The sequence below is a fragment of the Mus pahari genome, chromosome 3 (genome assembly GCF_900095145.1).
Source record: "Mus pahari chromosome 3, PAHARI_EIJ_v1.1, whole genome shotgun sequence".
NCBI classification, from domain to species: Eukaryota; Metazoa; Chordata; class Mammalia; order Rodentia; family Muridae; genus Mus; species Mus pahari.
This window is the reverse complement of record NC_034592.1, coordinates 5,366,563-5,379,103: the sequence shown is the minus strand read 5'-3', so window position 1 is coordinate 5,379,103 and position 12,541 is coordinate 5,366,563. Positions and strand designations below refer to the sequence as shown.

At 43.1% G+C, this 12,541-nt stretch overlaps 1 pseudogene; it reads left to right on the top strand.

Annotated features, from left to right (window-relative positions):
* Positions 1-3,669: 3,669 nt before the first annotated feature.
* LOC110319409 lies at positions 3,670-4,886 on the top strand (annotated as a pseudogene).
* The last annotated feature ends 7,655 nt before the right edge of the window (positions 4,887-12,541 follow it).

The window sequence follows — 12,541 nt, the reverse complement described above, 5'->3', positions numbered from 1 at the left end:
TGCCTGCCTCTGCCTCCCGAGTGCTGGGATTAAAGGCGTGCGCCACCATGCCCGGCCTGTCTTTTTTCTTTTTAATCCTCACTCCTGTGCTAGAGAACTGATTGACTGACTGAGCAGGCTTGGTCAAACACCAATAGATCCTTATAAAAAATTAGAAAGAAAAAGTGTCTCAGTGAAATTAGGTGGAATGCACACCACAAGCAGCAGATGTCAACGGCAGCCTGCTTTTCTTAAAAAAGCGACTTGTTCACTCTGGTTTTAAGCTACTATGTTAAAACACGTTTTAAAAAAAGATTTATTTATTTATTTTACATATATGAGTACATTGCTACTGTCTTCAGACACACCAAAGGAGGGTATCAAATCCTATTACGGATGGTTGTGAGGCATTGTGTGGTTGCTGGGAATTGAACTCAGGTCCTCTGGAAGAATAATCAGTGGTCTTAACTTCTGCGTCATCTCTCTAGCCTCACAAAATAAAATTAAAATTCCTTTTTGCTTATTTCCTGAGACAGAGTTTTTCTTTGCAGTTTGGTCTGTCCTGGAACTTGCTCTGTAGACCAGGCTAGCCTCGAACTCATAGAAATACTCCTGCTTTTGTGCTTCCATCACCTGGCTAAACATTTTCTTAATTGAAAATTAATTATGATATGGAGCTTGTGGTAATTTGATAGATTACACTAAGCAGAGGAAACAGTTATAAATCAATCAATTTCTCCCCACTGACATTTTCATCAAAATCTTTTGATTGGCTTTGGATGGTTGTAATCACACTTGGATACAGTGTAGCATTTCTTGGCAAAGCCAGCTGCACCTTGGGAATGCTTACAGCACCCTCTTGGTAATATTTTTATTTTAAGATTTTACTTAGCTTTGTTAAAAGGTATAACTGCCACATTAAAATTGCATATATTAAGCTGGAAGTGATGGAACATGCTTGAGATCCTAGCTCTTGAGGAGTGAAGAGGGTCAGGACCATCACTGGCTGCAGAGTGAATTAAAGGCCTGTCTGGACCTCACAAGGCCCTGACTTTAAAGAAAAAAAAAGCATATATATGTTTTGTTATACATATACATAGTGAAATGATTAAACTAAGGTGATTAGCATATTTATTTCCCCCACAGTTATTCCTTTTGTGTGTGTGTGGTGGGAACTTTTTTCTTCATTAATTAATTTATTGGTTTTATATCCTTATCACAACTCTACTCCCTCCTGCCCTCCCAGTCCCACCTTCACAAGCCCCTCCCCCATCACCCATTCCGCTTCTCCTTAAGGAAGGAGAAGTCCCGCACGGGCACCAACCCACCCTGGCACATCAAATCACAGCAGGACTAAACATATCTTTTCCATGTGAGGTCCAACAAGGCAGACCAGCTAGGTGAAGGGGATCCAAAGGTAGGTGACAGAGTTAGAGACAACCCCCTACCCCCAGCTCCAGTTGTTAGGTAGGGGACCCATATTAAGACCAAGCTGCACATCTGCTACAGATGCGTATGGGGCTTAGGTCCAGCCACTGCATGGTCTTTGGATGGAGGTTCAGTCTCTGTGAGCCCCCACAGGCTCATGTTTGTTGACTCAGTAGGCCTATTTGTGGTGTCCTTGACCTCTCTGCCTCCCCAATCCTATCTCCTACTCTTCCACAAGACTCCCCAAGCTCCTCCTAATGGGTGACTGTGGGTCTCTGCATCTGTCTCCATCAGCTGCTGGGTAGAGCCTCTCAGGAGACAGTTATGCTAGGCTCCTGTCTGTAAGCATAGCAGAGTGTCATAGATAGTGTCAAGGGTTGGTTCTCTGCAAAGGTGTGGGTTGGGTTAAGTTGGGCTAGTCATTGGTTGACTGTTCCCTCAATCTCTGCTCCATCTTTTTTTTTTTTTCTTCCTGTTTTTTTTGAGACAGGGTTTCTCTGTGTAGCCCTGGCTGTCCTGGAACTCACTCTGTAGACCAGGCTGGCCTCAAACTCAGAAATCTGCCTGCCTCTGCCTCCTAAGTGCTGGGATTAAAGGCATATGCCACCACTGATCACTGCTCCATCTTCATCTCTGCACATCTTATAGACAGGACAAATTTGGGGCTAAAGGTTTTGTGGTGCGTTGGTGTCTCCCTTTCTTCACTGAAAGTCCTGCCTGGCTACAAGAGGTGGCCACTTTAGTCTCCATATCTACTGTTAAGATTCTCATCTATGGACACTCCTATTGGCTCCCAGGAGGCTTCCCACTCCCAGGTTTCCAGCTTGTCCTAGAGATGTCCCTCCCATATTTCCACTCTTTTTTTCAGCCCTCTCTCCCTTCTACCTGATCCCTGTCCCTGTTCCCCTCCTCACTCCCTCTCCCATTCAATTCCCTCCCTCCATGTGCTTCCCGTGTTTACGTCCCCTTCTGAGTGAGAACCCTCCCTTAGGTCCTCCCTGTTACTTAGCTTCTCTTCAGTCTGTGGTACTTTATGGCAAATATCCACTTATAAATGAGTACATACCATGCTTGTCTTTCTGGGTCTGGATTACCTTACTCATGATATTTTCTAGCTCCATCCATTTGCCAGTAAATTGCATGATGTCTTTGTTTTTAATAGCTGAGTAGTATTCCACCGTGTAAATGTACCACATTCTTTTAATTCATCCTTTTGGTGAGGGACATCTAGGTTGTTTCCAGTTTCTGGGTATAATGAATAAAGCAGCTATAAAGAGTTGAGCAAGTGTCCTTGTGGTACGGTGGAGTATATGCCCAGGAATGGTATAGCTGAGTCTTGTGGTAGAACTATTTGAAGTTGTCTGAGAAACTGCCAAGTTGATTTCCAAAGTAGTTGTACAAATTTGCACTACCACCAGCAATGAAGGAGCCTTCCCCTTGCTCCACATCCTCAAGTGCATGCGCTGTCACTTGAGTTTTTGATCTTAGCCATTCTGACAGGTATAAGATGGAATCTCAAAGGAATTTTGATTTGCATTTCCCTGATGACTAAGGATACTGAATATTTCTTTAAGTGCTTTATGGCCATTAGAGATTCCTCTGCTGAGAATTCTGTTTAGCTCTGTACCCCATTTTTAAATTGAATTATTTTGTTTGTTAGTGTATACTTTCATGAAAGTTTTAAATATATTTTGGAAATTAGTCCTCTGTTAGATATATTTGGTGAAGACCTTTTCCCATTCTGTAGGCTGCTGTTTTGTCTTATTGATGGTGTCCTTTGCTTTACAGAAACTTTTCAGTTTCATTTAGCTGTTCTGTTTTTCCATATGAAGTTGAGAATTGCTTTTTCAAGGTCTGTAAAGAATTGAGTTGGAATTTTGATGGGAANTGTATTGAATCTGTAGATTGCTTTTGGTAAAATGGCCATTTTCACTATGTTAATCCTGCCAATCCATGAGCATGGGAGATCTTTACATCTTCTGAAATTTTTCTCAATTTCTTTCTTCAGAGACTTGAAGTTCTTGTCATACATGTCTTTCTCTTGCTTGCTTAGAGTTACACCAAGATATTTTATATTATTTGTGGCTATTGTAAAAGGTGTTGTTTCCCTAATTTCTTTCTGGGTCTGGATTGTCTATGGTTTATATAAAGGAGAACTACTGACTTTTTTTTTTAAAAGTTAATTTTGTATCCAGCCACTTTGCTTAAGGTGTTTATCAGCTATAGAAGTTATCTTGTAGAATTTTTGGGGTCCAAAGAGAGAAGACGAAGCAGATAATGTTTGAAATCTTTAATACTCCAGTCATGTACATGGCCATTCAGACAGCACTGTTCTTGTACGTATCTGGGCACACAACTGGCATTGTCTCTGGACTCTGGTGACAGTGCCCATCTATAAGAGCTACTCGCCCTTCCCCACACCGTCTTGCATCTGGACCTGGCTGGTGGGGACCTGATAGACTACCTCATGTAGATACTGACTGAGCAGGGCTACAGTTTTACCACCACTGCTGAGAGCGAAGTTGTTTATTAGGGAGAAGCTGTGCTATGTTGCCCTGGATTTTGAGCAAAAATACAACTGCAGCATTCTCCAATTCCTTGAAGAAGAGTTATGAGCTGCCTGATGGGGAGGTAATCACTACCAGCAATGAGTGATTTTGGTGTTAAAAGGCTTTCTTCTAACCCTCCCTACTGGGCATGGAGTCCTGTGACTTCCATGAGACCTTCAACTCCATCATAAAGTATCATGTGGACATCGGCAAAGACCTGTGTGCCAATACAGTGCTGTCTGGTGGTACCACCATGTATCTAGGCATTGCTGACAGGATGCAGAGGGGTAACACCCAGCGCAATGAAGATTAAGGTTATTGCTCCCACAGGGTCCCCAATAGAGGAGCTAGAGAAAGGACCCAAGGAGCTGAAGGGGTTTGTAGCCCCATAGGAAGAACAACAATATGAACCAACCAGTACCCCCAGAGCTCCCAGGGACTCAACCAAAGAGTAGAGATGGAGAGACCCATGGCTCCAGCCACATAGGTAGCAGAGGATGGCCTTGTGGGACATCAATGAGAGGAGATGCTCTTGGTCCTGTGAAGGCTCAATACCCCAGTGTAGGGGAATGCCAGGAAAGGGAAGTGGGAGTGGGTGGGTTGGTGAGCAGGGGGAAGGGGGGTGAGATAGGGAGGTTTTCGGAGGGGAAATGAGGAAAGGAGATAACGTTTGAAATGTAAATAAAGAAAATATCTAATAAAAAATAAATAATAAAAAAGAAAAAGGAAAAGGAAAAGAAGAAAGACTATTGCTCCCCTGGAGTGCAAGTGCTCAGTTGGGATTGGTAGCTCCATCCTGGTCTCACTGTCCACGTTCCAGTAGATGTGCATCAGCAAGCAGGAGTATGACAAGCCAGCCCCTCCCATCATCCACCCTCACTGCATCGTAGAAGGACTGAGCAGGTGCCAGGCATCTGCTGCATGAGCTGATGTGAAGCATCGACTTGCCCAGGCAACTGTGCACACCTCATCTAGTCTCATGAAGCTGGAATAAATAAGCCTTTGAAAAAGAAAAGAAATACAAACTTGAAGCTTGTATCTGGTATCAGCACTGGACCGTAGCACTTGTTGCTGAGTTTTGACCTTGTATTCAAGCTAACTGTCCCCTTGGTATATGTTTAACACCCTGTGCATATCTTGATTTAGCCATGTGGCTCAGGCCCTTGGTAACTGAGGAGAGCACACTGTGGATGAGAAATCCCCAGCCTGGTGGATCCGTGTGAGCACCAAATAGTGATGATCTGTGCAGGGTGTTAACTGACAGCAGAATTCCAGGGTTTCCTGAGTCTGCTAAGGGTTCCTGAACCAGTTACCACTTCCATCTTGCTGGTCTACGAGAGTGGGAAGTCCGAGCCTTAGGGCCCAGTTTCCATGTTCTTTTTTGTTTTTTTGTTTTTGCTTTTTCCCCTTCTGTTTGACATAGGTTGTTACTTGACTCAAATAGGGAACATTTATTTTCATTGACACCAGTAAATGTATTCATCCTTTTAATTTATATAAGGTTTTTTGCATTCAATTCTTTAAGAAATGACAAATTTTGTTTTTCTGCTGTTCAGTGAGAACATTAGGCCCCAGCAACACATCACTGTGTAAAGAAAAATAAAAGTGCTGAAGTACCAAACCAAAAAAACCCAAAAACAACAACAAGAAAAAAAAAAGAATTTTGGAGTCTCTTACGTATACTATCATATCGTCTGTGAATAACAATACTTTGACTTCTTCCTTTCCAATTATATCCCTTTGATCTCCTTCAGTTGTCTTATTGCTCTGGCTAGAACTTCAAGAACTATATTGAATAGACAGGGAGAGATTGGGCAGCCCTGTCTTGTCCCTGGTTTTAGCAGACTTGCTTTAAGTTTCTCTACATTGAATTTGATGTTGGCTTTTGGCTTGCTGTATATTGCGTTTATTATGTTTAGATATGTACCTTGTACCCCTGATCTCTCCAAGACTTTTATCATGAAGGGGTGTTGGATTTTGTCAAAGGCTTTTTCAGCATCTAATAAGATGCTCATGTGACTTTTTTCCTTCAGTTTGTTTATATGATGGATTACATTGATGGATTTTCATATATTGAACCATCTCTGCATCGCTGGGACGAAGCCTACTTGATCATAGTGGATGATGTTTTTGATGTATTCTTTGATTCAGTTTGTGAGTATTTTATTATTTTTGCATCAATGTTCATAAGGGAAACTGGTCTGAAATTCGTCTTCTTTGTTGAGTCTTTGTGTGATTTAGGTATCAGGATGACTATGGCCTTATAGAGTGAGTTTGGCAATATTCCTCTGTTTCTATTTTGTGGAATAGTTTGAAATAGTTTAAAATCTATTCTCTTAGCAACCTTCAAGTACGAAATCCATTGCTATCAATTCTAGAGAGCATGTTATATAATACAGCATCCTGTCTAACTGAGATTTCTGCCCTTTAAGCAATGGCTCCCCATCCTCTTTGGATCCTGGGAACCTACCCTCTACTCTCTGCTGCCATGAGCTCTACTTTTAAATTCCATATGTGACTTGATTGTGTGGCATTTCCTTCCTGTTCCTAGATTCTTTCATTTAGCATAGTGTCTATTGGTTCATTCACATTTGAGTGAATGTCAAGATTTCCTTCTTCATAAAGGAGAAGCTATATCCTGTGTGTGTTTGCGTGCATGAATACATTGTTGTTTGTCCATTCATCCATCAGTGGATACTTATGTGGATTCCGTATCTTGACAATTATAAACACTTGCTGCAGTAAATAGAAGTGGCTACTGTTGTAGTGAATATGGGGTGCAGATATCTCTGCTATATTGATTTTGTTTCATTTGTATAGACAACCAGTAGTGGAATTGCTGGATTATAGGCTGTCTCATCTCTGTGTCTCTGTCTCTCTCTCCTTTCTCTCTTCTGTCCTCTCTTCCTCTCCCTCTCTTTCTCCCTCTCTCTCTATCCTCCCCGTCTCTCCTTCTCTCCCTCTCTCCCCCCCACCTCATCTTATGTGTACTCCTGGCCTAGAACACATTACATAGACCGGGCTGGCCTTAGACTCAGAGCTACTTTGCGTCCTAGGTGCTTGAATTCACTACAAAGTCAGGCAGTTCAATTATCAGATCTTGGAGGAACCTCCAAGCTGTTTTCCATAGCTGCTGTAGCAATTTGCATCCTCACAAGGGTTCTCTCTCCTCCAAAGCCTTGCCAATACTTTTTATTATTGGTCTTTTGATAATGGGCATTCTAACAGGTATGCGATCTCACCTAACTGCTGTCTTAATTTGCATTTCCCTATGACCTGTGAGCATTATTCAAATACTTGTGGGATATTTGCACGTATTCTTTGAAGATCTGCCTCTTCTGGTCCTGCTTTGGGTTGTTTATTTTCCTACTATTGAGTTCCTAATATATGTTGGGTCTTAACTGATTGGATATACGATTTGTAAGTATGCTTCTCTTTGTCCATAATTTTTTGCCAATCGTTTCCTTTGCTGTGTATTCCTCTATATGAGAATAATTTTCCTAATAATTTTCATTTGTTGAGGAGCCTTTTATGTGTTCTTGGTACTGTCTTCAAGCATCAGTTGTCTATAAATGTGTAAATTTACTTTTGCTACTGCCCTACCCCCCACACCATTGGAACTCACAGCTTTCCATATGTTGAGCGAATGTTTTGCCACAGAGCTCTCTCCTAATCCTATATCTTCTATTCTTTTTTTAAAAAAATGTTTTTATTTTATGCCTATGGGTGTTTTGCTTGGCAGGGGTCAGTTCCTGAACAGTTGGGAGCTACCATGAAAGTGCTGGGAAAGGGACCTGGCTTCTCTGGAAGAACAGCCTGTGCCCCAACCCCTAACCATCTCTCCAGCCCCTATATTATCCTATCTTCTCTATTCTTAAGTCAAATATAAACCATTAGAATTGATACACGAGGTCAGTAAAGTCAGGAGACACAAAAATCTATGTATAAGATTCAGTGTGTAGAATGAATATTAAGCACAATTGTTAAGTAGGGAAACTGAAGTTCTAAGCAGCTATTACCTCACCTGAGGTCAGCCAGTCAGTGGTGGCTTTGAACCCAATGTGTGATGTCCTAGACCTGCATTTTTCTCTACCAGCTGGGAATTGTCAACTTTAATGTTTTCAAGTCTTGGGAGACAGTTTGTACTTGGAACTCACTATCCTTGCTGGAAGTATTTGGGTGAGCTGCCCCCTCCACCCCATAAATAAATAAGTAGCTGACACTCCTCATTCCTGGTTAAGACAAACAGTTACCCTGGAGGGAAGCTGCTCTATGCAAATCTAAGACTGTAATTGGGAGTGGAGTGCTATGCCTTGTCCCCTGTCACCTGGGCTCCTGTTCCATTTGTTTTTCCAACTTCTGTCTCCAGGACCTCTCATACAAATTCTGTAAAGAAGGCTCTACTTGGCAATAACCCTCATTCCTTAGGATTCCTGGTTGCTTCACCAAGTCCTCACGAGTGGTGATTATACCAGGGAGGGAGAGATGGATTTACCTGGAAATTAATGAGACTCAGGGTCCCTGCTGTCATAGCCCCTGACCAGGGCATTTTTTCTATACTAACTCTTTTAGTAAAGACAGCAAAGTAAAATTAAAATATTTTAATTGTGGTTGGTTAGGGTCACTTTCTCTCTCTTCCTCTTCTCCTTGTCATGGCTCCTCAGGAATAGGGGGTGGGGGCTAAGGAAATGGCCACAGGTATCTGTAGTTATTGTTAAAGGAAAGTCATGTTGTGGGTTTAATGGAACATCTTTCTGTGGTCCAGAGCTGCACTGTAGAGACTATTGCTGGCTATCCAGAGTAGGAATGAATATCAGGGGTTCCCTGAGAAAACTAAAGGAAGACATTTGTAGTCCTTCTCTGGCCTCTACAACCCTTCGCACATGTATACACATTCACATGACACGTACATACCAAAAACAAGTGGGCAAGATACAGAAAATAATTTTTTCCTATGACAAGGTCTCTTGACCTAGGGTGACTTGAGATTCCTTACATAACTATGTTGGCTTGGAATTACACATGCTTCTACCACATCTTCCCCCAGCATTCTGGGGTTACAAATATACCCCATGATGCCCAGCTAAAGTAAATATTTTATTTTATTTTATTTTATTTTATTTTATTTTATTTTATTAAAACAGGGTTTCTTTGTGTAGCCCTGTGATATGTTTTATAAAACTTGGTATGATACGGTGGGAGGAGGTGCCTTAACAGGCCCATGCTGAATCATCTGCCTGAGGTATCAGTCATATGGCAAGCCTAGCATAAAAGGAAGTTTATTCCGTTGTGTATATGTACCAAGTTTTCTGTATCCATTCTTCCATTGTGGGACATCTGAGTTGTTCCCAGCTTCTGGCTATTACAATAAGGCTGCTCTGAACATCATGGAGCACGTGTCCCTCTGGTATGGTGGGACATCTTTGGGTATATGCCCAAGAATGGTATAGCTGGAGCTTCAGGTAGGTTTATTTCCAATGTTTTGAGGAGCTGCCAGATTGGTTTCCAGAGTGATTGTACCAGTTTGCAGTCCCATCAGCAATGGAGGGGTGTTCCTCTTTCTCCACATCCTCTCCAGCATCTGCTGTCACCTGATTTTTTGACCTTAGCTATTCTGATTGGTGTAAGGTGGAATCTCAGGGTCGTTTTGATTTGCATTTCCCTGATGACTAAGGACTTTGAACATTTCTTTAGGTGCTTCTTGGCCATTCGAGATTTTTCTGTTGTGAACTCTCTGTTTAGCTCTGAACCCCATTTTAAAATTAGGTTATTTGGTTTTTTGGAGGTTAGCTTCTTGAGTTCTTTATATATTTTGGATATTAAACCTCTATCAAATGTGAAGTTAGTGAAGTTTTTTCCCATTTTGTAGGTTGCTGTTTTGTCCTCTTGTCTGTGTCTTTTGCCTTACAGAAGCTTTTCAGTTTCATGAGGTCCCAGTTATCAGTTGTTGATCTTAGGACCTGAGCCAGTGGAGTTCTGTTTAAGAAATTTTCCCTGTACTAGCTAACAAGAACAAGGGCATCATGCTTTCTGCAGGCAAATGGATGGATCTAGGAAACGTCATCCTGAGTGAGTTAACCCAGACCCAAAGGAACATGCAAGGTATGTACTCACTGATAAGTGGATACTAGCCAAAAAGTAGAGAATACCTATGGTATAACCCACAGAATTTAAGAACTTTAATAAGCAGAAAGACCAAGTGAGGATGCTTCAATCCCACTTAGTAGGGGGAAGAAAATAATCTTGGAGGCAGAGGGAGGGACCTGGGTGGGAGAGGGGAGGGGAAGGGGGAGGGGGAAAAGGAGACCAGGATCAGGTATGGTGGGGGAGACAGGAGAGAAGCCCAGAGGGCCAGTGGAATGCATCAAAAATATGCAGCTTCAGGAGGTAGGAGGTGGGGGGACCCCCTAGGAAGGGGAGACCCTACCAGAGACCAAGGAGGTGAGAGACTCTCGGCACTCAATGGGAGTGACCTTAGATGAAATGCCCAACAGAGGGGAGAGGGAACTTGTAGAATCTACCTCCAGGAAAAAGGTAGGGACTCAAATGTGTTTCTAACCCACAGTCAAAATTTCTGACCCAGAAGTGTTCCTGTCTAGAAGAACTGCAGAGATAAAAATAGAGAAGAGACTGAGGGAAAGGTGGTCCAGTGGCTGGCCCAGCTGGGGATCCACCTCATGGGAATACACCAAGGCCTGACACTATTACTGATGCTATGATGTGCTTATAGACAGGAGCCTAGCATGGCTGTCCTCTGAAAGGTCCAACAAGCAGCTGACTGAGACAGATGCAGAAACTTACACCCACCCATTGGACAGAAGCTGGGGACCCTAATAGTTGAATTAGGGGAAGGACTGAAAAAGCTGAAGGGGGAGGAAAACCCCATAGGAATACCAGCAGTCTCAACTAACCTGGACCCCTGGGAGCTCCCAGACACTGAACCACCAACCAGGCAGCATACATGATCTGGTCTGAGGCCCCCAACTAATATATAGCAAAAGACTGCCTGGTCTGGTCTCAGTGGGAGAAGATGTGCCTAATCTTCCAGAGATTTGAGACCCTAGGGAGGGGGGTGGCCTAGTGGTGGGAGACCATACTCTTGAAGACAGGGGGAGGAGGAATGGGATGAGGAATTGTGGGAGGGTAGACCAGGAGTTGGGGCAATGGCTGGACTGTAGATAAATAAATAAATAAATAAAGTAAGTAAGTAAGTAAGTAAGTAAGTAAGTAAGTAAGTTAGTTTAGTTGGGAACTGGGATGGGGGTCTAGAGAAGGGAGTAGAGGCAGAGAAAGAAAGGGGACAGAGAAGAACAGAAAGAGAGGGGAGAGAGAAGGAAAACTTGGAGAAGAAAATGGAGGGAGAAGGGGAGAGGGAGGAGAGGAGAGGAGGGAGGTAGGGAGGGAGGGAGAGAGAGAGGGAGAGAGAGAGAACAGTCCTTAGCTCCTGACCTATTGCTAGGTAGCTGTTGGGTGGAGCAGAGAGGAAATGCTAACAGTGGGCTGTCCTGGACTCTTTGAAGACCAGGCCTGCCTTGGACTCAGAGATCTGCCTTCCTCTGCCTCCCTAGAGCTGGAATGAAAGGTGTGTGACACCAGGCTCTATGAGATATGACTTTTTTAACTTGGAGAAGCATAAACTAGTGTGTACTGTTGCTGGGCTTGAACTCTGTGTGTGCATAGAACACGCCTAGGAGGAACTGAACACTAAGGCTTAGGCTCTAATTATCTGTCTGGATCATCATTGCAGAAGGCTTGCAACTGCTGAATTTTATAATTTTGGGCTAAATCTATTCTGTCTATGTCAGTTCCCTGACCTTTAGGAGGGCCCCTCGCTCCTCCTTCCCTTCACACAGGACCAGCAGCATCTCCGGAGCTCCGGTGAGTGCTAGCCGAGCAGGTATATAATGTGTGGCTATTTATTAGTTGTTTACTTTTTAGAGACAGATGCTTGGAGTAGAAGTGCAGCAATCCATTTAAACCACCATCCGCATTTGTATTCCAGCGGAGGGCGGCTGTGGATGCATCTGTTGTTCAGGCTTTCTCTGTCTGCTCTCTGAGGTCCAGGCTGTCCCAGACCTCCTCCTACCCTGGTTCTGTGCCTCAGGATATTCTCCTTGCAGAATCCTAAGGCACCTTGGCTAAATGCCTCATTTAACACTCTCTGGCTACTCATTAGCAGAGGAGCGACTCTTCCTGGTCCTGTAACTGTATATGGTAGGCATCAGATCAATGCTGCTTCAAATGTGAATTCAATAGATCCTGCCTCCCTCCTGCAGGTGTTCTTTCTCCCCTCTTCCTTCAACCAGCCTCACTGCTCAGCTTGCTTCTTCTCCCTCCCTCCCTCCTGTTTTTCCTTCCTTCCTTCCTTCCTTCCTTCCTTCCTGCTTCTCCTTTCTCCCAGTGTGAGTGCTGGGAAACAAATCTGGGTCCCCTTAAAAGTAGCAAGTGTTCTTAACTACTGAGCCAACTCTCTACCCCATTTCAGTGCATTTTATATTATTGGCACATAGTATGTACAAGTTGCTGCATAAGTATTATTATGTACAATATAAAATAATGTGTGTTATACACATATGATGTGCTTA